The 25,050-nt window shown below is 50.6% G+C and overlaps 1 long non-coding RNA gene across 2 annotated transcripts in view; it reads right to left on the reverse strand.

Annotated features, from left to right (window-relative positions):
• Nucleotides 1-22,192: 22,192 nt before the first annotated feature.
• Nucleotides 22,193-25,050, reverse strand: part of LOC144734220 (uncharacterized) — an 88,439-nt gene continuing 85,581 nt past the window's right edge. For both annotated transcript variants that reach the window (XR_013588492.1, XR_013588490.1), the window contains one exon: nt 22,193-25,012. This is a non-coding gene — a long non-coding RNA (uncharacterized LOC144734220). The remainder of the gene's footprint in view (nt 25,013-25,050) is intronic.

The raw sequence follows: 25,050 nt of genomic DNA on the forward strand, positions 1-25,050 counted from the left end.
GCAATATAATAACTGGTTATTTCCAAGAGCATTGCTAATTATTGTCATAAGGAGGCCCTAGGGTCAGCTAAATGAAAACAATTAAGTACCAAATTGATATTCGTTTCAAATCGGAATCAATTAAGGGAGAATTAACTGGCAATTAAGTTGTTTTATGCAAGGGCCACCGATGCCAGATTCGTTTTAGAGCATTTGCCTCCAGCGATCGCCACCGGTAAGAGATGTCGCAGACTCACCTTAAAAAATGTTTTTAAATTTAAGATGTGGATTTACTTCCTTATTTCAGCACTCCACTCACTTTAGCAGCACGCTATGTCGTGTCTGCACAAGTTGTCGTGGTTGCTCACAGAAAATGCGATTCTGGTTAAAATTTCCGTTCACAATTGCACTTAAAGTTGTCCTGGTGTAGATAATGGGTGGCCTTTTGAGTTACGGACCCCGGCAACCTGCGTTTGAACCCATGCCACGGCTAACACCGGTGGCGAGTGATATCTGTGCCAGCCATAAGCGCCGCCCCCCCCCCCTTTATCAACCAGCACTTAGCCGGCGTGGTGAAGTATGGCCAAACAAATCACGGTGAGCGAGATTTTCATGGGGAGACCTTCATCGATTGATGGATTGACAAAGAACTGTAAATTATTATGATGATGATGAGAAACTTATGTGTGTTGTAATATACGGCCTTTTAATGTCATCACCATCACCTTCAAACCTTATTCTGACGTCCGGCCTGGGGCATTTCATGGCCCACAGGGGACATTTCAGAGGTGTCGTTGAAAAACTTGTTGACCCATGACCCCCACCCCCCACCCCCCACCGCAGTTTATTAAGCCTGTTTTCGGGAATGGAAGTGGATTAAGTGTATGGAGTGAGGGCATTAGTAACGTCATTGTGTGGCCATCTGTGGGCAGATGCTACAATGCAAACTTTTCAAACGTGGCTTGTCACCTGTTGTAATTAAACCATCGTGGATTAAATAAATATCTATTCACAAATGTGGTTGCAATTCTAAAAGGTTTCATTCTTCAGATATTTGCGAGAGACTGGGAAGGCCTGATGGGAGGGGGACCCATCATCCAGCAGTGTATTTACGTCTGATGATTATATGTGGATTACACATTCATTTTTCGCACGACATCCCTCGTTCGTTAATATCTTTCCATATATTTTGTTTGACTCTAATCGGCCGTCTCGCAGGAAGAGTTGGGTACAGTGAGAGGTTGCGCTTGGCCGCTTTACGCCGCGACGAAGTTATATTTGGGTTTTATTGCCATCGCGAATGTCGGTGACAATCGATGCGGGACGCCTCTCCGGCGGAACCCCGTTCACATGCGGCTCTCGGAGCCACGGAGCCGACACAGTCCCTCCCTCCGTGCCTCCGTCCGTCTCGAGGACACAATGAACAAGGCGCTTGAAGAGCGTTCCCTGTCTCAGCCCGGCATAGCACGCCGCTGTTCCGTCGACCGCAGACGACCTTCCGCCCAGAGACATCTGGGAGTTTCTGTCCGTCACCTGTCGCCGCCGCCGCTTGCCTCGCTGCGCGGAGAGACCGGGTCTGGCCGAGCGTTATCGCTCGCAGCGCTCCCACGCGTGCCGGACGTGTTGCTTCGGGTTGCACCGGGACATTGTTGGGCACGTTGGCCGACGTTTTGCTCCGAGTTCAAGCAGCGTCATTTTTAGGGAACTGAGCTGCAGCTCTCGAAAAATGAAGAAAGCTCCCCCCCCACCCCACCCCCCCCAGCACTTGGGCAGTGTGTAGAGCAGCAGCAGCAGTAGCAGCTGCTGGGGTCATCGCGGTTGCGATGCTCAACAGCTCTCCGCTGAGATGTCGAGTCGCCCCGCGTGTTGTTGTTGTTGTTGTTCGGCATGACGCCCGTCGTTTCACTCCACGTGTTGGGAGATTCTTCAGGGGAAAAATAGATTTACTTCGAGTCACTGGTAGACTGCAGTAGGCATGCGACTCATAGCCACAGCCGTAGCGAGAGGTACGATCGATGTGAGATGCGGCGTGCTGGGTGCGGAAATATATTTCTGGTCACTGAGCAGGACAGATCCGGCTGAAATGAAGCTCCAGTTAGAGGTTTTGATTGAGAAACATCTGTGTGTGTGTGTGTCTGTGTGTGTGTGGTGTGTGTGTGTGGTGTGTGTGTGGTGTGTGTGTGTGGTGTGTGTGTATGTGGTGTGTGTATGTGGTGTGTGTGTGTGGTGTGTGTGTGGTGTGTGTGTGTGGTGTGTGTGTATGTGGTGTGTGTGTGTGGTGTTTGTGTGTGTGGTGTGTGTGTGTGTAGTGTGTGTGTGTGGTGTGTGTGTGTGTGGTGTGTGTGTGTGGTGTGTGTGTGTGTTGGGCGGATGTAGCGGCAGGGTGGTTTGCGTGCTTCGCTATGAATCTGGTCATCTGAGTTGAGGTCCTGGTCGTGGATAATATCAGTGGCGAGTGACATCAGAGCAGGCCCTGGGCATCCCATTTAACTTTGGGCAAACACGTGCCACGATTGACTGTGGGGAGGCCTTCAATCAGTAGTGGATTTATAATATATATATATAAATAATATTTTATTATTATCATAATTTATATGGCAAGTCAAAATAAAAAAGGAGCATGGATCGGTGTTTGTCTCCGTTTTCAGTCTCAAGATCATAGCAAACATTCCATATTATTATATGGAATGTTTGTAAAACAACCATGTATGTATGGCTGACATTTAACTATAGGACCAGCAGATAACAAACATAAATACACCCTTTTTAATATTTCAGATTCCTAAACTTGTAACCACGTTTATTCTCCAAACGTTAATATATTCACAAATCTGGTCGCTGTAACTTTATGGATATGTGCTATTCAATATTCATACACCCTCTCGTTCACACACCCACACGCACGTGAGCGAGTGGCCAGTGTGGGGAGTGGTAGTGTAGCAGTTCGTACACTGCGATTCCCACTCGGGGCTAACAACAGTGGGGAATATTTGAGCATCCGCACTGGGGGAGACAAAGGCGGCCGGGCGTGGTTCTGGCCCACCCACCCACTCGTGTGCCGTGCCGGCCTTCATCGGTGCGACTCGCTAACGGCACTTGCCCCAACAATCCGTTAAAGGCTATACGGGGAGACGGGGTGATCTTTGTAAAACATTGAATAGCACGTGTATGTCTGTGTGCCAATAAATAAAGAAGTGAGAACAGAGAGAGAACGTCGATGAAAGAGGCAGGAATTAGACGCGCGAGGTGCAAATGTTTTCTTAAAACGATCACAGGTTTTTTTTTTTTGCGCAAAATGACTTCTGCTAATGGCTGGTGTGTGAAACCGTGCGGTTCCCTCCTCGCTGCAGGCACCCCGGCAGAAGTTTCCTCTTGATAACGGACACGCGCACGCACGCACACGCGCGCACACGCGCGCGCTCGCCCGCTGATACACAGTAACTCGTGTGTGCAATGGGGTGCACATGCACAGATGAAAGCCCGGGTCACAGTGCCTCCTCTCTCTCCCTTGCCAAATGAGCCACACAAAGTTATTCTGGAACTAATTTCCATGGACGCAAAGAGACCAACTGCGATGCAGTTGTGAGGTGACGTGCATGTACATCAGCTTTGGTCACCACTCTGTGTGGACGAGGGCCTTCCTGGCAGGGGTCACACACTCTCTCGACACGGCGAGGTAGGCGAGGACTGAGATGGTTTGGGCATGGCTTGAGAGGAGACGAAGGAGATGCAATTAGAAAGAGCTGTGGCGATTAGAGACTCATTGATTCACACATGGACGCGCAAACTCGCACAGAGACCCATAGACCTGCACTGCGAACCGAAGACTCGCATAGAGACCAAACAGACTCCTCGCACAGAGACCCAGAAACTCGCAGGGAGACCCATAGATTAGACCGGGCTACGGAGATGCCACCGGTGCAGGGCAGAAGGAGACCGAGGGTGAGATGGGAGATTGCGATGGAATGAAACACGAGGGCAGTGGATGTGACCAGAGAAGAGGCACAGAATAGCAGCTGACGGAGACAACAAATCCGAGCAGTCAGCCCCATGGAATTATGGGGCTTGTGGCTGAGAAGGGGCCTGCTGGATGAGGATCTCCCCATGCCGTGCGGGTTGTGAGGGTTCATTGACTGTACTTAGCCACGATGGTCAGGGCGGGTTGGCGAAGCTGGGCAGCATGGACATGGGAGATGAGAAGTCCAGTTGAACGATTGATTTTGCTGCACCACTCTCTGCTACCCGCCGCGTATCTCCACAGCCAACACACATGTTTACATGTTGACTGTTTAGATTGATGGTCGTCCATGCAAGCTCTATCCAGGCCAAGAGCCTGCTTCGCTTCCAGGATCTGATGAAATCAGATGCATTGTGGGTATGGGTCATACCCGATTGAATGAGCAAGTAACTAAAACATTTAAGAATGTTAATATTCATGGTTATCCTGACATTAACATTTCCTGTCTAAGTCCGTGGCATTGACGGAGCCTTTGGTGTGAATACACAATTATCGGTGTCTAGTTCGCACTCTCCTCCACGTGGAGAACTGTTCATCTTGGCCGCGGAGTCAGAGTGCCGAGCTGGTACCCGTGAGATGTTGAGTCTGAATTTGCAGTGGGTGATGTTTAACAGCGGGACCCTCTGGGTTAGTGGGGGCCCGTGGTCTCAAGCCTGGCCACCAATCACTGCAGAACAAAACAAAGGTCCATAATCCACAATTGATCTTCATCTCGCCTTATTTGTGTCGTGAAAATCCGATTCCACCCGACACAGCCCAACACGAAGTTGTCACGTGGTGAACACGAGTTTAACTTGCCATTTATTCGCGTTACAGATCACAAATTCGGGCATATTCTGAGGCTACACTGGCAATAGCACGGCTAAATACGTACGGTGCAAAAGAAGTTCAACATACATACAGTACAGAAGCGTGGCCAACTACTTCTCTGTATGTATGAACTTCTTTCGCACTGTACGTATCCAACCGTGCCAATTGGAGGTGCGATTCTACAGTGCAAAAATATACATAAAGTGACTACTTTGGACACCTACTTCAGAGCAGACACTTATTTGAATGCAACCAATTGCCTGCAACGCAACGCCACCCTACAATTCTGCGTGGCGCAGTGGTCAAGCGCGTTGCGCTGTGACCCCGTAAACCCGAGTTCGGTTGCCGCTCACATCTGACATGAGTGGAGAGCGAGATATAGTTGTTCTGGTCCTGGAACTCCACCCTTACCAACCCACACTGACCGGCACGGTGATGTTTGGTCAAACGGCTCCCACGTGACTGCCATCATCCAGCAGTTGATTGGCAAGGGGATGATTAATATTTATATTTTTTTCTAATTATGTTTATGTTTTTGTGTACATGTGCCAAATGCTTTGGGTTGACATGGTCCCAGCAACATCATCATCGTCGTCGTCCTTCTGGGGTCAGTAACAATAATAATAACATCTGGTGAAGGATGCGTGAACACCGCATTGCAGAAGTCGCCAGCCCTTGTCCTGTGGATGTCCTGGTTCATGCCGTAGGAATGTGGAATTTCTCCTTCTGGCTCAGGACACATGTGGATAACGACACACAAATGCTTGTGGGAAGTGCGGGCACACTTTGACTCTTCTTCTAATAACTAAATCATCTCTTTGTTTACAAATGCCCCCACTCCCAGAGTGCACGTTGCGCGCGTTAAGGAAATATGGCGGAAAGGTTTAATCCACACCGTGCACATGCATGTGATTTCAACACGGTTTGTTTTTTTACCAAAAAACTATCAAACGTGGGCTGGACTTAAAGAGGTTTACACACGCGCACGTGCATGCGCGCGTGCGCCTGTGTGTGTGTGCCTGTGTGTGTGTGCCTGTGTGTGTGTGTGCCTGTGTGTGTGTATGCATGCTTGCGTGCGTGTGTGTTTAGGTTGCTTCCTCTTATTATAATTAGTTACAGTGCACTCAGTGAGTGCCTTTTGCTGTGTGGATGGGTAGGTAGCGAGTGGGCTCCTTTCCGTTGATGGGAGGGCCCACACACGGCATTCATTAGGCACTTGAAACAAATCATTAATTCCAGCTGTTTCGCCGGGCCAGCGGTCCCCAGCAGCAGAAGCAGCTGTGGAGGAAACAGCAGCAATGCAGCGGCACCTGCCTGCGGAGCTTTCTCGCCCCGGTTCGAGCCATAGGAACGTCGAGTGTTGTGGGGTTTAAACAAGAAAACGTTTGAGCACTGTCTGAGCACCAACTTGAGATGAATGACACGAGCGGCATTAGTTCGAGCGAGTGTGAACGCCGGTCTGGTTTCGGCGTTCCCGGGTCTCATCAGCAGTCAGCCTTCTTTAACGAATGTTGTCATTGGCAAGGGCACTCCTTGTAAAATATGGCCCTCGACTTAACGCATACATGTGTTGTGTACGTTTAATGTAACAGGTAGTCTGTTTATATAATATAGGTTGTTTTGGGTTAGATCGAGATCTAACCTCTCGAAAGCCTCCGTGTTTAAACAGGCAGTCTGTGTATGTGCACAGTGGTAGTTTGAACATTTTACTGGTAGGAACCTCCTGGTTACACCAGCCCACAGGGGATTATTGTGTCCGTCGTGCAGGGAGGGGCTGGATGGGAAGGGTGGGGAGGGGTGGGGAGGGGCTGGGTGGGGAGGATGGGGCTGGGTGGGGAGGGGCTGGTCACCCCGTGGTGCCCTTATAAAACTCAACGTTTAACCTACTCACGCCGGCTTGTGCCCGCCCTCACAGTCGGAATACACCACGCAGCCGTTGACCCTGGTCATTGACCCAACGTTCCTACCAGCTCGAAATGTTTCATACATACACATACATATATACAATGACACCCATCACACGCTAAGTAGGAACACGCGCTCTGCACAGATATGGAAACATGCCATGCTGTTATTGGAACCAAGCAGAATGGGGCAGATAGCAGATACACATATTTGTTACCTGTACCCCCCCCCCCCCCACTGAGACAAACGAGAGTAGGAGGAGGAGGGAGCGGACTTTGCAGTCTCCCTCCCACGCCCACCGACGGTCCGGGATCGATCACGTGGCTGGGAGAAGGGTCAACTGGGATTGGTCAATTGGGATTGGTCAACTGGACGAGAAAGTATATTCTTAGGTTTTTTCGGTAAAGTCACGTAGATAAAAAAATTCAAATTAATAAAAATTAAGTTAAATAAAAATAAAAATCACGACGTTTTGGAGGCAACACAAGTCTCCGTCATCAGGTGGGACCGTCACATTTGATTTTGATTTTCTTTTTAATTTTACTTTTATTAATTAAATGTTTTACCTACGTGACTTTACCGAAAAAACCTAAGAATATGAATCCTTGCAGTCACGAAAGCTTCAAATCTAGAAATGGACGAGAAAGGTCAACTGGGAATGGTCAACTGGACGAGAAAGGTCAACTGGACGAGAAAGGTCAACTGGACGAGAAAGGTCAACTGGGATTGGTCAACTGGACGAGGTGGAAGTGGCGCCTCAAAGCGCTCGCTCCCTCGATCGCTCGATGGCTCTCGGAGCCGCCCTTGCCGCGCTTACAACAAAGCCGTGAATGCGCAGCTTGCGTCCGGGTTCCATGTCCACGCGTGTTGTGTAGAGGGACCCCCCGATTCGCACGGTTGGCTACGTGCGGCGCGAAAGAAGTTCCGCATGCAAATGTTGAGATTGTTTCGCACCGTACGTAGCCGACCGTGCTCATGGGAGGAGCGGGGGAAGGAACAACAAACTAAACACACAAAACAAAGTTACGAAGACATTATTATCGATCTAGATTCAAACAAATATCTGCTGAAGAGCGAGTGAGAGAAACAGAGACGGAGAGAGAGACAGGGGGATGGAGAGAGGAAGCGTGGGAGAGGGGTGGTGGGGGGTCTAACGATCGTAAACCGATAGAGAAGGAGTTTGACCGGTCTTCGTGGCTTATTTATTAATTTTTAAATTATGCATGCCTGCAAACGTGTATCTTTAAAAATTCAGTTCCCATCCTGAGCACTCTAAGCTCTCTGCCGCTTGTCAATAGACGATCGCTGCTGCTGCTGCTCAAGCAGCGCAGATTGACGACGCGTGAGAAGCCGTGGACGCGCACGCCGCAACGAAGACTCCTCCTCACGCCGTCTCCACGCGCTGCGTTCGGCGCGAAGGAGATGGCGAGTGGCTCCTTCTTTACCCCCCCCCCCCGGCACAATCGATGTGCTTAGGCTCCCGCTGACAGCTGTACCAGCTGTTCCAGCTGTGTCTGCTGTACCAGCTGTGTCAGCTGTGCCAGCTGTGTCAGCTGTGTCAGCTGTTCCAGCTGTGTCAGCTGTGTCAGTTGTGTCTGCTGTACCAGCTGTATCAGCTATTCCAGCTGTACCAGCTGTGTCTGCTGTGCCAGCTGTTCGTGCACTGGCGTCATCGGTAAAAGGGGGCAGTCCGGACATCGACCTGCTCGGTGCCACCGCCGGCTTAACGGAGGCCCCGGCCCGAGGGCCGTCCCCGCGGGGTGTGCTTGGCCTACTCTTCCACGCGCAGGTAGAACGCCTCGGCAGAGGGGGTGGCGGTGCCCGCGCTTCAGGCCACGACACGCGTCCTGTCAGTTGGCAGACTGTGTGGGACGCCGCCCCACGATGAATGGTGACCTCTGGGTTGCAAGTCCAGCGTCTTTAATCTCCACCGCAGTTGCGGACCGTGCGAATTGGCCGATACATCAGCCTCGCCGCACCACGGCAGACGCTCGGCTGAGAGAAGCCACCACCGGGAGCTGAGTGCCACGGCCCCACGCTCTCCGGAACCGGGAGACGCTTTGAGTTGAAAACGACTTCGAAAATCACTTAAGTGTCAGCAGCGTCCACAATCTTCCCGCAAGTCGGCGGGACTTTATGATGTTTCCCGGCTACGGTTCAAGGTTAAGCGATCTCTCTCCTCCCCTGCCTCCCCCCCACACACTCGGGGGTGCGGGGGGGTCCCCACAGACCCAGAGAGCCCAGCTGTGTGAGCCGTCTCCTCCACAGACCCCGCCTTCCCCGGGCTCAGCCATTATCTCAGCGCAGGAGCCCCAGTGGCTCACGGAGCGTCCCACCCAGGCCGCCCCCCCCCCCCGTCATATACCGGATGCATTGCACAGGCCCTGCAATGATAATAAATCATCGTCACTATCGGTCTGTAACTCGGCGGGGCGTGTGTGGGGTGTTAAAGTGGGGACGCTCCCACCTCTTGGTAAGACGTGCGGCCAGCGTGGAAGAGTAGGCCAAGTACCCGTGTGGAGGTGCTCTCTAGAGCTCCCACTAGTGGGGGCCCTTCTGCCAGCAGTGGCATGAACGAGACATTTCAGGGCTGCACTTTCACCTTCGAAAAAACATCAACCATAATCTATCCACTGCTGGATGAAGCCTTCCCCATGCCGCCACTACCACATGGGCTAATGATCCACCCAGCGAGGTAAAAATCCACTCAGCAAGCGCACACGAGCCGATCCCATCGCTCCGTCTCCGCAGCGAACGCACCATTCGTTGACAATTGTTGAATCTTCACGGATCACGTCCGTACGTCGAACTTCTTTCGCACCGCACGTAGCCAACCGTGCTGCTCGGAGGTCATGCGGCTGCTCACACTGCCCGACTGGTGGTTGATGAGTGAGGGCGCACCGCGCGATGTCCCCGTTGAGGGATAGCGGTGGCTGCTTCTGTCTGCACAGCAACGTCAGGTCAGGGAGCGACTGAGCCATATTTCTATGGCCGGGGTCAGTCTCTCCGCACGTAGGCGTGGGTTCAGTGTTGAGTCACAGGGAGGTTACCTCGTTGACTGGCCCAGGTGTGGGATGGTTGGTTGAGTTGACTCTGGGCGCTTGTGAAGGAAGTACAATTATTTGGTGATGCTGCTGCTGCGATGGCAGTGGTTGAAAGAAAGAATGAATACAAATACTCAACACGTGGCCTGAATATAAAACATAAAAAAGGTAATGACTCGTGTAATGGCCCTTTCAAGATTGTTATGATCATCATGCACCATCGTCATCCGCTATCATCATTATTATTGACATCATAATCACCACTGCCATCACCACCAACATCGTAAAAGTGCAAATCACAACCCAAGCCTGAATGTAACCGATGGAAACGTCGTGATCTATTATATTTTCTACCTACGTGACTTTACCCAAAGAACCAAAGAGTATGGATTCCTGCAGTCACGAAAAATTAAAATGATGAATGCATGCTATTAATGAGATTTGAGGACATGTTAACAATCATTGAGACTGCCTGATGATCCTCGTGGTAACCACCAGTTAAACGTCCTCGCTCAATTGTTAAATGTAGGGCGCCACGGGGACGAGATGCGAACTACCTCGCCTGGTCTACAGGAGGTCGTGGGTTTGATCTCGACCCTGACACCTGCTGTATATTTGGAGTTTGCGTGTTCTCCCCGTGGTCGCGTGGATTTTTCTCCAGGTCCTGTAGTTTTTTCCCTTCTAGTTTAGAAACATGCGTTTAGAGTAACTCGCCGCTAAAATGTCCACGTGATGAGCCACTTCATTGAGCTATCCTTTGTGATGGCTTGGTCGCTTTTGAAAAAAGAGTTTCAAAGTTCATTGGGCCTTACCTGGTGAAATAAACAAAACAGGTGAAACACATTGCGTGTGGATCACTCGCCAAACACACCGGAGTGCTGAAGCAGTGACACATTGGCACGATTTGTAACCTCCAAACATTAATTGGCGGTTATATATTGGCTGTGTCGGTCGAGAAGTGTGTACAACACAAATTGTACCACGATCTGACCCAATAAAACACATTCCTCCTGCGGAGGGAGCTGGTAGGAACGTTGGGTTGCTCGGTCAATGGCCAGGGTCAACGGCGGCGTGGTGTATTCTGTGAGGGCGTGCACAAGCCGGCGTGAGTAGGTTAAACGTTGAGTTTTATAAGGGCACAAAGGGGTGACCAGCCCCTCCCCACCCAGCACCACCCCTCCCACCCCCCAGTCAGCCCCACCCTCCCCACCCAGCCCCACCCTCCCCACCCAGCCCCTCCCCACCCAGCCCCTCCCTCCCCACCCAGCCCCTCTCTGCACGACGGACGGACGGACACAATAATCCCCTGTGGGCTGGTGGAACCAGTGGGTTCCTACCAGTATCAGTTATGAATATTGAGCGCTGAGTAGTGGATCCAGGCTTGGTGGCTCGACTTTTTAAATAATTTTGGCGATAGGCCTGTAAGCCTCTTTATAGTTTTAAATTCATTATTTTTTAAAATTGCTTTGGTTCTTCTATTCTAAATTTGCAAACTTCACATATCTAAAATAAATAGCATTGGAATTTATTTCACAATGTTATTCCAACTTGTAAATCTGTTAAAAATGATGCATATGTGGAATGTCACAGACCACGAGCTACGGTCATGATTTTACAAAGTTTATTTTAAGCTCTAAATGAACCCCCCCTCCCCCCCCCCCCAATATTTGAACCATAACATTTTGAAAAATTAAACAGACAAATCTCAAATCAGTCAATCAATGAAACTAAAGACGAATTAAAGGCACCTTTCTGAAAACCAAAGCCGCTGTACATCAACGATTATCCTTCCATTCAAACCTCAAAACCGTGCAACTTCAAAATGTAACGAGGTTTGATCCGCAACGTTACATATTGTAACATTAATCTGACGATATGGGATAATAACACACACACCGCTTACTGTCGTTTCATACTTCGGGGCTGGGGCACGTGTGTCTTACAGACGACAGCGGTGTGTAATGCCTCCCTGGTGCATTCCAGGGAAATTACTCACACTGCAGAGTCATTAACAGCGGCTGAAAATAAACCGCTGTTTTCAATTTGTTTTCACATTCGGCTCACAATTTACCCTCAATATCAAGCACTCCGTTATCCTGGATCTTGCCCTGGAAGTTTCCATTATATCTTCGTCTGTGTCTCGCATTTTCTCTACGAATGGGAGTTCACCGAAATCCTCCAGAAATCCACAAGGATCTTGGCTGCAATTTCAAATAGATATTTGGAGGACATGTTCATCTGCCAGACACCATTAATCTGGCTGGGTGTGGAAAGTCAGCAGTGGTTGTTGTTGTTTACATAAACTTGCTCCTGCCATAGGAATGTGGAATCTCCACTATTGGCTTGAGGCTGCGAGCAAATTTGAGCAGCGCCCAGAATTTGATTTAGTGGCGACGAAGTCACATGGAGGAGCGGCGACCTTCAGGACGTCACGTGGAGACTTGAGTTGTCTTGTGGTTGTTGTTCTAATTGTTGTTGCTGTTTGACTTGCATCCCACTGGGATTTTTCCACAGCGTTGGTGTGTGGTGCTTTTTCTCTGGAAGACGTTGCAGTTTTTTCCTGGATTTTTCTGTTTGCGCATAGTCACTTTAAGATGTTTTCTTGTTCATGTTTTAGTTTTTTGTTTGTTGCGGTTGCACCCGATTCAAGAGCCGAATGGCTCACAGGGCTATACCAAGTAAATTAAACTGAAACTTGAGTGTGTGTGACGTTAAGACGTGTATGTGTGTGTGTGTGTGACGTGTGTGTGTGTGTAGGATGTCTGGAGTGACTCCTATGGATCGTCACCATCTCCATGTTCATGCCGCGTGCGACTGCTGAACGCGAAGCCGCGTTCGCTTGTAGGAGCGAGATCCTCAGGACTCAATCGGCAAAGAGCGTCAGACGCTGTCTTTCCGACAGCCCTGTTCTTCACCTGAGGACGGCTGCTTGCGTTGTGGCCGAAACGTCGTGAGAATTGTATTTTATTGTTTTATTTTTATTATTTTATTATTTCCCTTCTACGTGACTTTACCGAAAGAACCAAGAAGATGAATCCCTGCAGTCACGAAAGCTTTACATCGAAAGTGTCAGGACCTCATTGGTCACCACGTGCCCCTTATAAACCTCAACGTTCGTCCTACAAAGTCCCACCCCACAGGGCAGAAGAAACACACACAGACTAAACACATGTTTTGTGCCCCTATTGAAACGGCCGTGCGCCGTATGGACCTGCAAACTCATGTTCCCTGTACAATAGTACGGGGCAGAACCCGTGTGGGCTGACACGCCATGCGTGTGAATCCCACCGGAGGTGTCTGAGAAACTCCGACCTGGCCGTGAGTCCGAGTCACTCCCCTCTGTCTCCCCCCCCCCCCACGCCACTCCCCCCGTGCCCCAAGCTAGACGGCTCGGGCAGGAGGGGGAGGCTCACGTCCAAGGCTGCCTGGGGCGCGACTCGGGAGCCACGGGAGCGAGGCCAGACACAAGCAGGAGGCAGCAGCTCCACCTCCCCCCGACACTGCGCCAGACAGTGTGTGTTGAGGTGTGCGCGTGTGTAATTCGTTTAACGCGGAGGCTTTCGCGACCAATATTATTCATAATAAAGTTGCTTTGGATTAGGTCGCGTAAGTATAAATGTGTCCAAACCCTCCACCACCCGACGACGAGTAAGGGATTTGTCACGTAAACAAAGCGTCAATTAGTTACCACTTCAGCCCACCGGGGTGTTGGAGAGTATATCCACAACATTTACAATCTGAGTAATTACATTACGGGGAGGTGCTCGCAAACAGCACTTGCCCCCCAAATCTGTTAACGCTATACGGGGGAGCTTTGTCTTTACATTACGGTGGCGCGGTGGTTAGCACGATGCGAGCCCCCACGACCAGAGTTAGATACCCATCGGTACTGGGTCTCACCTAGGTCAACTCGGCCTCAAATGAGTACCCTGTGGGGTGTGTCACTAGGGAGACAAAGGCGGCCAGGCGTGGTGCTGGCCACCCACTCCTTCGTGTGCCGTTACCGGCCTTCATAGGTGCTCGCTAACAGCACTTGCCCCAACAGTCTGTTGAGGCTATACGGGGGAGCTTTGTCTTTGGGGGTGGTGGGAAGAGGAGGGGGTGAGATACCCCTCGCTACTGACGCTAGCCGTGACTGGGGTGAGAACTCGGCGGGGTGGGGGTCGTGGTTAGCCCACAGGGTGCTAACCGCGCTGCGTTTTTAGGAGTCCGATTAACTCGTCGCTCAACCTGATCATTGTAGATAACACAAATACATTACTCAGCATAATCATACATACACAACAACAACACACAGCGATTAGTTGATGATAAACAATACATGCATCACGTGACATGTTTTGAAACGTTAACGGAAACTTAAATTTTGGCCGAAGACTGAATTCATCGTCGTCATAATCATCAGCAGCCATGGTCATTCCACTGCTGGATGAAGGCCTCCGCCAGCTGCCGCTATCACCACATGCCCGGCAGCCCGGACGCCGGCCCATTCCATCGCTCCGTCTCCTCAGCGGACGCCCTCACGGACGCGTTCCCTTCCTGGCTCGATGTTTTCTTTAGCACCAACGGCCTCCCCCCCACCCCCATCATCCCTTAATTCACGTAATTGACCATCGATAATTGACCATTTATAATTGACTATCTATAATTGACCATCTATAATTTATTATCTCTAATTGATTATCTATAATTAATTATCTATAATGGATTATCTATAAATGACCATCTATAATTGATTATCTATAATTGACCATCTATAATTGAACATTTATAATTGATTATCAATAATTGACCATCTATAATTGATAATCTATAATTGACCATCTATAATTGAACATCTATAATTGATTATCAATAATTGACCATCTATAATTGATTATCTATAATTGACCATCTATAATTGATTATCAATAATTGATTATCAATAATTGACCATCTATAATTGATTATCTATAATTGATTATCCATAATTGACCATCTATAATTGACTATCTATAATTGACCATCTATAATTGATTATCTATAATTGATTATCTATAATTGACCATCTATAATTGATTATCTATAATTGACCATCTATAATTGATTATCTATAATTGATTATCAATAATTGACCATCTATAATTGATTATCTATAATTGACCATCTATAATTGATTATCTATAACTGATTATCTATAATTGACCATCTATAATTGACTATCGAGTGTAAAGTCTCCACTATAGCCTCCACATCATTATAAGCGCGTATTTATAGAATTACCACAGTTCTGGCGGTCACCTGAGTTCAATTCCTGACCGTAGCTCGACCAGTGGCGTGAGAGCCACTTCTGGCCCAGCCCGTGTGGGAGCGACGCTGAGAATGCGCAAGGAGTGAACATCGCCCCACAGGCAGCAAAACAAACAACGCGCTCCGCAAATCTGCCGAACAGAAACTCAGATGGAAACAGGAGGAGGGAGGGAGGATGTCGAAACACATCTGGCTGTCCGTCCGATGATGCTAGTTGTAATTACTTGCGAAACGTCGTGCTGGGATTGTAAATCGTTGTGGGTTTACTCTCCGACACACCGGTGTGCCGTCCGAGTGACGAATTGGCCTGTTTTGTCTACGTGACAAACCTTACTAGCTGGCTGTGTCGGGTGGTGGCGGGTTTAAAGACGCATTTATATTTTACGCGATCTAAACCAAACGAAACCTGTATTATGTATAATATTCGTCTCCTACGTGCTTAACAGAAAATAAGATAAATCGGAAAAATGTATATTAACCAATGACATTCTCATCAGGACCCATGCCGATGTAAAGTGAAGTCTCCAATTCCTATTGATTTGAAGTGTTCGTGACTGCAGGGATCCATACTCTTTGGTTCTTTCGGTAAAGTCACGTCGGTAGAAACAATAACAGATCACGACGTTTCGATCGCAACACAAGCGACCGTCTCCAGTTCTCATTATCCACTCGATCGCTCTGGACTCGTAATTCGCACCCCCCTCCCGTGCCTATATAAAGCCACAAAGGCAGATCATTATTTCTCACCTGATGACGGACGCTTGTGTTGCGATCGAAACGCCGTGTCCTTTTATGATTCTCTGCTATCTACGTGACTTTACCGAAAGAACGAGAGAGTATTCGTGCACTATTAAGAAAGGGGCTATTGACAAAAACGTTGCTTGTTATGTTTATATTTCTACTTTTAAGGCCACACACGCACAGTGATAGTATTGACAAATGTGTTGTTGTTGTTGTTGTTGTTTGTGTTTGTGCAACACTGTTAAAGCAGCAGCAGCAGCAGCAGCGAATACATTCGCTCGACAGAGGGGCGGATGATAAATGCATGCTTACGCACACCTGTGTAAACGGCACTCCACTTATTAAGAGATCAGCATTCGATGCCGCGTTCAATAGTGCTCTGGGGCAGGATCGATAATGAAACAATGCGGGGATTGATGTACGGCTGCTGTTAATCGCTATAAAGCTGCCTTTACATGCACGCTAATTGATAATGAGTTTCCTAAGTGGGACATCTTAAGCCGTCTAACCGGGTCAATACTAATTGCCCAATCCTCTCGGTCACACACGCACGCGCACACACACTCGCTGCACAAGGATAGGCACGCATGGTTACACACACAAAGGTCCCACTATAAACACTGTTGGGGCTAACAACTGCCGTGTCAGGCTGTTAGCGAGCACCTATTAAACCCGGTATGGCACATGAGGGGGGGTCGGTGGCCAGCAACACGCCCGGCCACCTTTGTCTCCCCAGTGACGATATTTACACAACGCACCAGGCACTCGTTTGAGGCTGAGTCGATATAGGGGAGGCCCAGGACAGTTCAGATAGTTGACACTGGTGTGGGCCGTGAGCGGGAATTCAACTAGGGTCGCCGGGTTCACAGCGCAGCGTAGCGCTAACCACTGCGCCACCGCTCATATCACATCAGCGCCCACGTGGTTCTGCAGTGACGACACACACACTCAGAGACTCATGGCAGCCGCATTCTCCACGAAGTGACGGTAACTTCACCACAGCGTTAGTACCAGGCTCGGTGCATTGATGCACATACTGTATACAACAATAATCGCTGCAATTCGGCAATACGTGACGGTAACATACCGCGGCGCTTGTACCAGACTAGGTGCACTTTGAGGGCACGTAAGGGGTCAAAGGCACGCTGGCAGGAGGTTATGGGACAGACCCAGGTGTTATAGGTTAACTACCTGAGATACACGCGCGCAGACTGTAATCACTCGATCGCTGTCAGCGAGCGCCTATTTATGGCGAATGGCATAAACAAGAAGCGATGTGGTCAACACCACACTTTAGCGTCACAATCTCCATTTTTCAGTTTTATGCTGAGTCAACCCAAGGGAGACCCAGACCACGATCTTCGGGGAACTGCATCGCCACTCCTCACACGCGCGCACGCACGCACATACACGCACACGTCTGAATTTCATCAACCCCATGACTAAGCTGTCTAGTCTGTGTGACCGACACATAATCACCATCCCCAGGCGAGTAGCTCTGTTAACATGATGACTCTCAATGGAATGGACTCTCCCGTATCCTGAACTCGACGCTCACGTCACTGGCGTCTCAATACGCCTCAAGTGACACCTCAATCAGTGGGCTCGTGCATAATGCAAGTGTGTCCACACACAAAGCACAGTAATGCCCCTACAAAGCTGACCATGTTGCCTTTACGAGTCCTTTAACTTACCATGCTATCGATTACGTTTCAAAATGCCATCATTTTATTTTACAAGGGCCGCTTAAACGGCACATGCTTGTGCTTTGATTGACTGCGAAGTGCCCATTGTAACTCACGCGCGCTGCTACACGCGTAGCAAGTAAGTGTCGCGTGTGGACCGCGTGCACAGGCATGGTCAGATTAGTCTCCCATTGCCTGCTCGGCGTGGGGAGGCCCTCATCCAGCACTACATACTCTTAGGTTTTTTCCGGTCAAGTCACGTAGGAAAAAATAAACTTAAAATTAATTTACTTTTATTAATTTTACTTTTATTAATTTTAATTTAATTTTTTACCTACGTGACTTTACCGAAAAAACCTAAGAGTATGAATCCTTGCAGTCACGAAAGCTTCAAATCCAGCAGTACATATTGACAATCAGGCTGTACATGTAACAATTTTGCGAAACGACCATTTTATACTGTTGCATATATTTTGCACGACATTAAATGTAAAAAATACAACTTTGGAAGATCAAATTTGTAAGTTAATCTGCAATCGTGTTAAAAACTCAATTTTGTCGAGTCAAATTCCATGTACTTCCCCATAATTTTCCACCAAGCGTTGGATTTCGCAGAAATCTCACCGTTTGTGGCGCTGCCACTCCTATCTGAAACAACACGCGATCGATCCGTCACGAGCACGCGTACACGCCAGGCGTACACGCCAGGCGTACACGCCAGGCGTACACGCCAGGCGTACACGCCAGGCGTACACGCCAGGCGTACACGCCAGGCGTACACGCCAGGCGTACACGCCAGGCGTACACGCCAGGCGTACACGCCAGGCGTACACGCCAGGCGTACACGCCAGGCGTACACGCCAGGCGTACACGCCAGGCGTACACGCCAGGCGTACACGCCAGGCGTACACGCCAGGCGTACACGCCAGGCGTACACGCCAGGCGTACACGCCAGGCGTACACGCCAGGCGTACACGCCAGGCGTACACGCCAGGCGTACACGCCAGGCGTACACGCCAGGCGTACACGCCAGGCGTACACGCCAGGCGTACACGCCAGGCGTACACGCCAGGCGTACACGCCAGGCGTACACGCCAGGCGTACACGCCAGGCGTACACGCCAGGCGTACACGCCAGGCGTACACGCCAGGCGTACACGCCAGGCGTACACGCCAGGCGTACATGCGATCGATCCGTCACCACCAGGCGTACCACCGGCAGAATAAAATGCCACCTCGCTCGCAGCTTTAAATCGTCCGATCGCGAGCGCTGCGTTACTCGCAACCCCTTGTAGGCATTGCTGCCCGATTTCAAGAATCGCAAAAAATGCGTTCCACACGGAGCAGGACGCTGGGAGGGATTGCAGCCACATCAGAGGTCGTCGATTTCCATGGGATCTGTGAAAAAGAGCTTTACAGCTCATCAGATTCCTCCAGTTTGAATACATATTATGGTTCTGAATTCCATGAAGCCACGGTGCAAGTTTATTAAATTCCCTCTCCCTGCCTTCGCTTCTCTCCACCCAGCAGGATCAGTGGCGTGTACCACGGTGAGTCTATCGGCAGGGCTAGCGTGGTGGGGTAGAATGTGGGCACTCCCACCTCTTACAGGACACGTGGCCAGCGTGCAATTACTGTCGTGGGTATTGTTTACCCTCTCGAGGGGCCGTCTAGTGGAAGCCCTTCTGCCAGCAGTGGCGCGAGCAGGAAATTGCAGGGCTGCAGATATTTTTTATTTTACCAGCAGAGGCCCACTGAGCTATGTAGCTCTTTTTCAGAAGCGACCTGGCCACAGATGATAGGTCAACAACAACGAAGTGGCTCATCGCGTGGAAATTTACAGCAGCCAAACACTCTAAACGCGTTTTTGTAAATGTGGAGGGAAAAAACGGAGGACCCGGAGAAAAATCCACACGACCTCGGGGAGAGAGACACGCAGACTCCAGATATACAGGCGTCAGGATCGAACCCACGATCTCCTGTACACCAGGCGAAGTAGTTAACATCTCGCCACCACGGCACCCCCAAGCTTCACGCTGTGAAGCACTGGGGTGAGTTTCATCCTCAACTAATGCAACGAGCATCCGGCGAGGGCTCTGATCGAGGTGAGCCTGGCCGTGAGTTAGACGAGCGCTTCAGCCCCGCGGACCCTGCCGCAGGGCTTCACGGCGCTCGATGCAAGTCAAACCACCGGTGGTCAAATCCCGCTCGGAGCTTGCTCGGCTAATCATCCCTCCCAGGGTCAACAAATTGAGTAAGTGCGCGTCTCCGCGGGACGTCAACAGTGGTCATCCGTTGGACGGTCCCATTCACCCGGCATAGGCATGTGGAATGTCGAGCGCACGCCCACGGTGCGCCCCTAGACGCAGAAAATCAGAAGCAGTTTTTTTTGTCTTGAAATTCAAAAAAATTCCACATTCCTATGCCGGTGAACGTCCGCTCGGACTGCTGTTTACGTTGGGCTATTCTGCCTTTTTACAAAAGTCTCCGTAATGCGCGCAACAAAAAAAATCGGGGCATTTATCTAGGTGCTGCGGTGAGCAGGCTCGAGCACAAAGCCACTTCCCGGAGCATAAACTTCAAGTCTAGACACGAGAATTCTCTCTGCGGGCAACGTGGGGCACGCAAGGCCCCCTCCGTCAGCGCTCTGTGGTTATCGAGCTCTGGGGCCGCGCTGATTGTAAACAGGAATACCCCCCCCTCCTCCACCACCACCACGCCACTCCTCCCCCCTTGTCCGGATCTCGCCCCCTCCTCCTCCTCTCACGCCCCACCTGCATCCTCTTGCAACACCAAACAAATTTGATTGATTTATTCTGCTCAAATGAGCACCGAGGCATTATTGCACACCTCATCACGGACGTGAGCAGTGGTGGACAGGTCACATTCCTACGGTGGCGGCGAGTACCTCGATAGGACAACCGCTGTAGACTTCCCCAAAAGGCGGTACTCAATTTAGCGACCACGGAGGGATGATGAGCTGAACAAACCGCCATCACCATCAGGAGTTGAACTCACAACCCTCTGATTACGAGCCGCTCGCTCTGCCGTCGAGCCACCAAACTAAACTATAAACTAAATTGTGTTTTATTTTACCAGGTAAGGTCCAAATGATCCATTCGCTATCTTTCAGAAGCGACCTGGCCAAATGATAGCTCAACGAAGTGGGCATTCACATGGGAATTTGATTCTAAGTGCGGAGGGGAAAACTGGAGGACCCAGAGAAAAATCTATGCGGGGGGGGGGGGGGGAAGAGTAGATGCACTGAGGAGACAAAGGCGGCCGGGCGTGGTCTTCACTACCCACCCCCTCGTGTGCCATGCCAGCCTGCATAGGTGCTCGCTAACAGCACTTGGCTGAACACCCTGCAGAGGCTATACCGGGGGATCTTTGTCTTTATGGATATGCAGCGGTGGAAATGGGCACGTGTATGACAGTATTCCATACCACCGGCACCGTGGTATATGAAGTCGTGTATATGAATAGTGTATTTTCATATACACTACTGCGTATATGAAAGTATTCTTCAGTAATGTTCATATACAATAAACTTTATCTGACACGCTACATTGCATTACACATAGCATACACACAATACTTTGCAGTATACATTTCTCTAGACTAATTTTTGTTGTATTATCCCGCTATGCTACAGGAGGAACAGATATTTGTTGGCTATTCGGAACTTGCGATGTAACGATCCACACCCAGCGTCGGCACACGATCCGATTCCGTCGCTCCATCTCCACTGTGAACGTCCCCGCCCGTTGGTGACCACACCATCGTTACTCTCGCCGCCAGGGACATCAGCCTTTTGCAGCGACTGACCTGGACCCGTTCATTCTTAAAAATATAACAAATGTTTTTAAAACCTTGGTCACTTGTTTAACGTTGGGCGCCAGGGTGCAGGAGGCGTGGGTTAGATCCCGACCCTAACGCCTGCTGCTGAATATTTGTAGTTTGCGTGTCTGTCTCCCCATGGTCGCGTGGATTTGTCTCCGGGTCCTCCGGTCTTTCCCTCCACATCTAGAATCATCACCACGCGTTTAGAGTGTCTGGCTGCTGTAAATGTCCACGTGACAAGCCGCCACTTCGTTGAGCTGTCATCTGCGGCCAGGTCGCTTCTGAGACCGAGCTGTGTAGCTCAGTGGCCCTCAGCTGGTAAAGTACTTTTTTTTACTTTTAATGGTTTTTTTCCCCACTAAAATGAAATGTTTGCTAGTATCTCAAAACCGAAATCCCTAAAACAACTTGCCTATGAGAATTATTTTATCATTTTTTTTTATATCATTTTCAAGTGGTGTCGTATTATACCGTGACCTCAGAGGACGCTTCAGAAGTCACATTTCTCACACTCATCCCACCCAGCCGAGTCTCACAATAGACAACAACACAATCCCCCACCCCCACCTCTTCATTCACGCGAGCAGCCACAACAACAACAACAAGGACGAATTATACAATCGCAACACCTACGGCCACGTGGCGGGCAGCCGTAGACGTCACTGTGAGACGCGATGCCATCTTGGTCTCACGGCGCAGGGGGCGCGCGTCACCGCGAGACGCGCCTCGACAACTCCACGAGACACCGCGCGCGGCCCCGCGTCACGGACAGGTGTGGGGGGGGGGCAACGTGGGGGGGGGGGGGGGGGCGACGGGAGGGCAACAGGTGGAGGGGGGCGACATTTGGAGGGGGGCGACGGGGGTGGGAGGCGACGGGTGGGGGGCGACAGGGGGGGGGGGGTGTAAATGAAAAGTATCTCTAACGTCTTGCGTGGACTGCCGGGATTGGGAGTCGTGTGACAGCGAGTGGGGGGCCCTTGTCGTCCCCACACGTGGATTCTGTGATGCTGCGGCGATTTCTGATCTCTCTGCTGGGCAGCGCGCTCGCCTGCCGCAGCGTTCCATTCGTCTTTTGGAATGAGAATCTTTGAGACTGGAGGAATCCGATGAGGCGTGATGCTCTTTTGCTCATGGGTGCTACTCGCTAAAAGCACTTGCCCCATACGTCTGTTAAAGGCTACACTGGGGATCTTTGTCTTTGTTGGCTTACGGCATAGGCGGTGACATTGTCCTAGCGGGAGTTCGTACGCCGATTGTTGCAGGAGTTCACGGTTCGCATCTAACAGCCGTCCAGGTTATAACTGTGGGTGGATTCACCAAAACACGTGCCATGGACATGAAAGGTCACGTGATGTAATTCGTTGTGTGCCAGCGTCAGGGTCCAACTTGCCATAATTTGAAAAATGACTCTGTAAATGACTCAATTGGGATAATACACAGCAGCAGCAGCATCAGCGATCATCACCACCCCCCTCCACGACTGCGAAACCATGGCAGGTCCCTGCCGCAAAGAGCGCAACAACAAGCCCTCGTCTTAGCTTGGCGAGAAGCCAGAGCGTGTTTGTGTTGAAGCGACGACAGTCCTGAACCGGTGGTCAGAGCACGTCCCCCGCGGAGACAGAGCCATGTGACCGGCTCGTGTGCACGTGCTGGGTGCATTATGCCCATCGCGAGATCCCGAGTGATGCCTGCGGCTTGGGGAGGCCTTCATCCAGCAGTGGGTAGATCATGGCTGATGACGGTGCCGATGATTAAAGGTTACAAAAAACATGTAAAGGTGCAGCACTGAAATGTCTTGCTCACGTCACTGCTGGCAGAAGGACCCCAACTCGAGTGAGCTTCAGAGATCTCCACACGGCGTTCCGCCTCCTCCTCCTCAACGCGGATCGGAGCTCTTGGGAGGAGGTGGGGGTCTCCCCGCACTGCACCCCACCCACCACGCACGATCTGCCCCCCGATTACCTCCTTCGGTGTAGCCTGATGGCACTGCTGGGCAGAGGACGCAACCGGGTACCCGAAACCCATACCCTACCCGATACCCGGCTACGGGTATCGACCCTGGTGCGGCTGGGTACGGGTAGGCCGTGAGTTACTGGTGAGTAACCGTTTGTCACTCATTTCCCAACGTCTTGTCTCTTCTCACAATTCAAGTTCCTAGAATCAACCCACCCGCGCCTGCAACGTGGCTTCATCCCAGAGGTCGCAATCGGGTACCCGTACCCTACCCGATACCCGGCCGGGTACGTGTAGCCGGGTATAAGGTAGGGTACGGGTACCCGAATGCGACCCTGGTGCGGCCGGGTACGGGTAAGGAATCAAAACCCGTTTGCGACCTCTGCTGCTGGGTGGACAGAGGCCGGTGGTCGTAGTGGGGTAACTGGGATGGGGTGGGGTGGGGGGATTCCAGAATTCGTCGCCCATCGTTTCGACTCCTGCACGGGGAGATGAAACCGAACCCGGCGACCCTCTGGTTCGCAGTGTGCACGGCGCGAATAAGACATTGCAGAGCGTGGGGTCGGAAGGATTAGTCCAACAACTGGCCATTATAAAATGCTCGGCGGTTACGTGCAAGCAAAAACAAGTTGCGATCGCAGTGGTAACATCCCCCCCCCCCTGTCATTACCGCCGGTGTAAAGGGGTCACCGGTTCCCGGTGCGGTTGGCCAGTTCTTGCACGTTGCGATAAAAAAATAAATACCCTTCAAACGCTGCAGCAAAGCACCCATTTGTACAAACACCGACATCGCAAAAGTACAAAAAAAAGTGCAGCTTTCATAATTACTTAATTGGAATACGATGGGCGGCTGTAATTAGCATAACTTGGCTTCATTGAGATGCCGTGGAAACAAATCCTCGTCCCATTCCCTGGAGGGACGGAAAAAGTCAGAAAAAATGTGAAATTAAAAGAAAAATACCACCGCAGCCAATGCATCGTATTCTCCTCCTCCTCCTCCTCGCGTGAGAGTCTAGGCAAAGGCGCAGCCCTGCAGGTGCTGCTTCGTGCCACTGCTGGCGGAAGGGCCTCCACGAGGGAGCTCCCCTGCAAGGTCGGTACGTTGAACGCCTGCGGAAGTCCGAGTTGGGCTTCTGTATTGACAGCCCCCCAGAGGTCAAGCCTCTTCGTCCGTCCACCACGCCTGACCACCCAGTGGCAGGAGAGTGCGACTGCGGTGCAAGGATTGCGATTCACTGGCGGTGTGTGCATTTGTGGTTTTCCAATCACTCTCTCCCCACTCTCATCGGCGTGAGTGGAAAGGGCTCGGATTGTTTTTTTTTCAAATTGTGGGGGCTCCAGTCTGCTTAAGTTACCAACTTTTTATTGTGGTTAAGTCAACTTAATATTAAATCATAGTTCAGTTGTGCTGTACGGCTCTCCGATGGTATTTTCGGGTCGTTACCATGCCTTGTTGTTGTTGTTCGGCACGGTGTCCGACGTTTCGCTCCACGTGCTCCTTCGTTTGTCTTCAATGGTGCACATTCAGTTCCCGAAGAAGCACGTGGAGCGAAACGTCAGACGTCATGCCGAGCGACACGTGACGACAGGATGTCTGTCTTCACTGGGGTAAATCCGACTGAGTCACAGCACTCGTTTCCAAGAGATGTCTTGCGTTGGAACGTGTTTGAGTAGTCACTTCAATACTTCAATGAGTGTTAGTCACTCGCTGACAAGAAGTGGAGTGCCCAGAGGGAAGCCACGTACCTTGGGGGGGGGGGGGGGGAATAGCAGTTAAAATATAA

This window comes from Lampetra planeri, chromosome 50 (assembly GCF_965212315.1).
Source record: "Lampetra planeri chromosome 50, kcLamPlan1.2.h2, whole genome shotgun sequence".
Taxonomy (NCBI): Eukaryota; Metazoa; Chordata; class Hyperoartia; order Petromyzontiformes; family Petromyzontidae; genus Lampetra; species Lampetra planeri.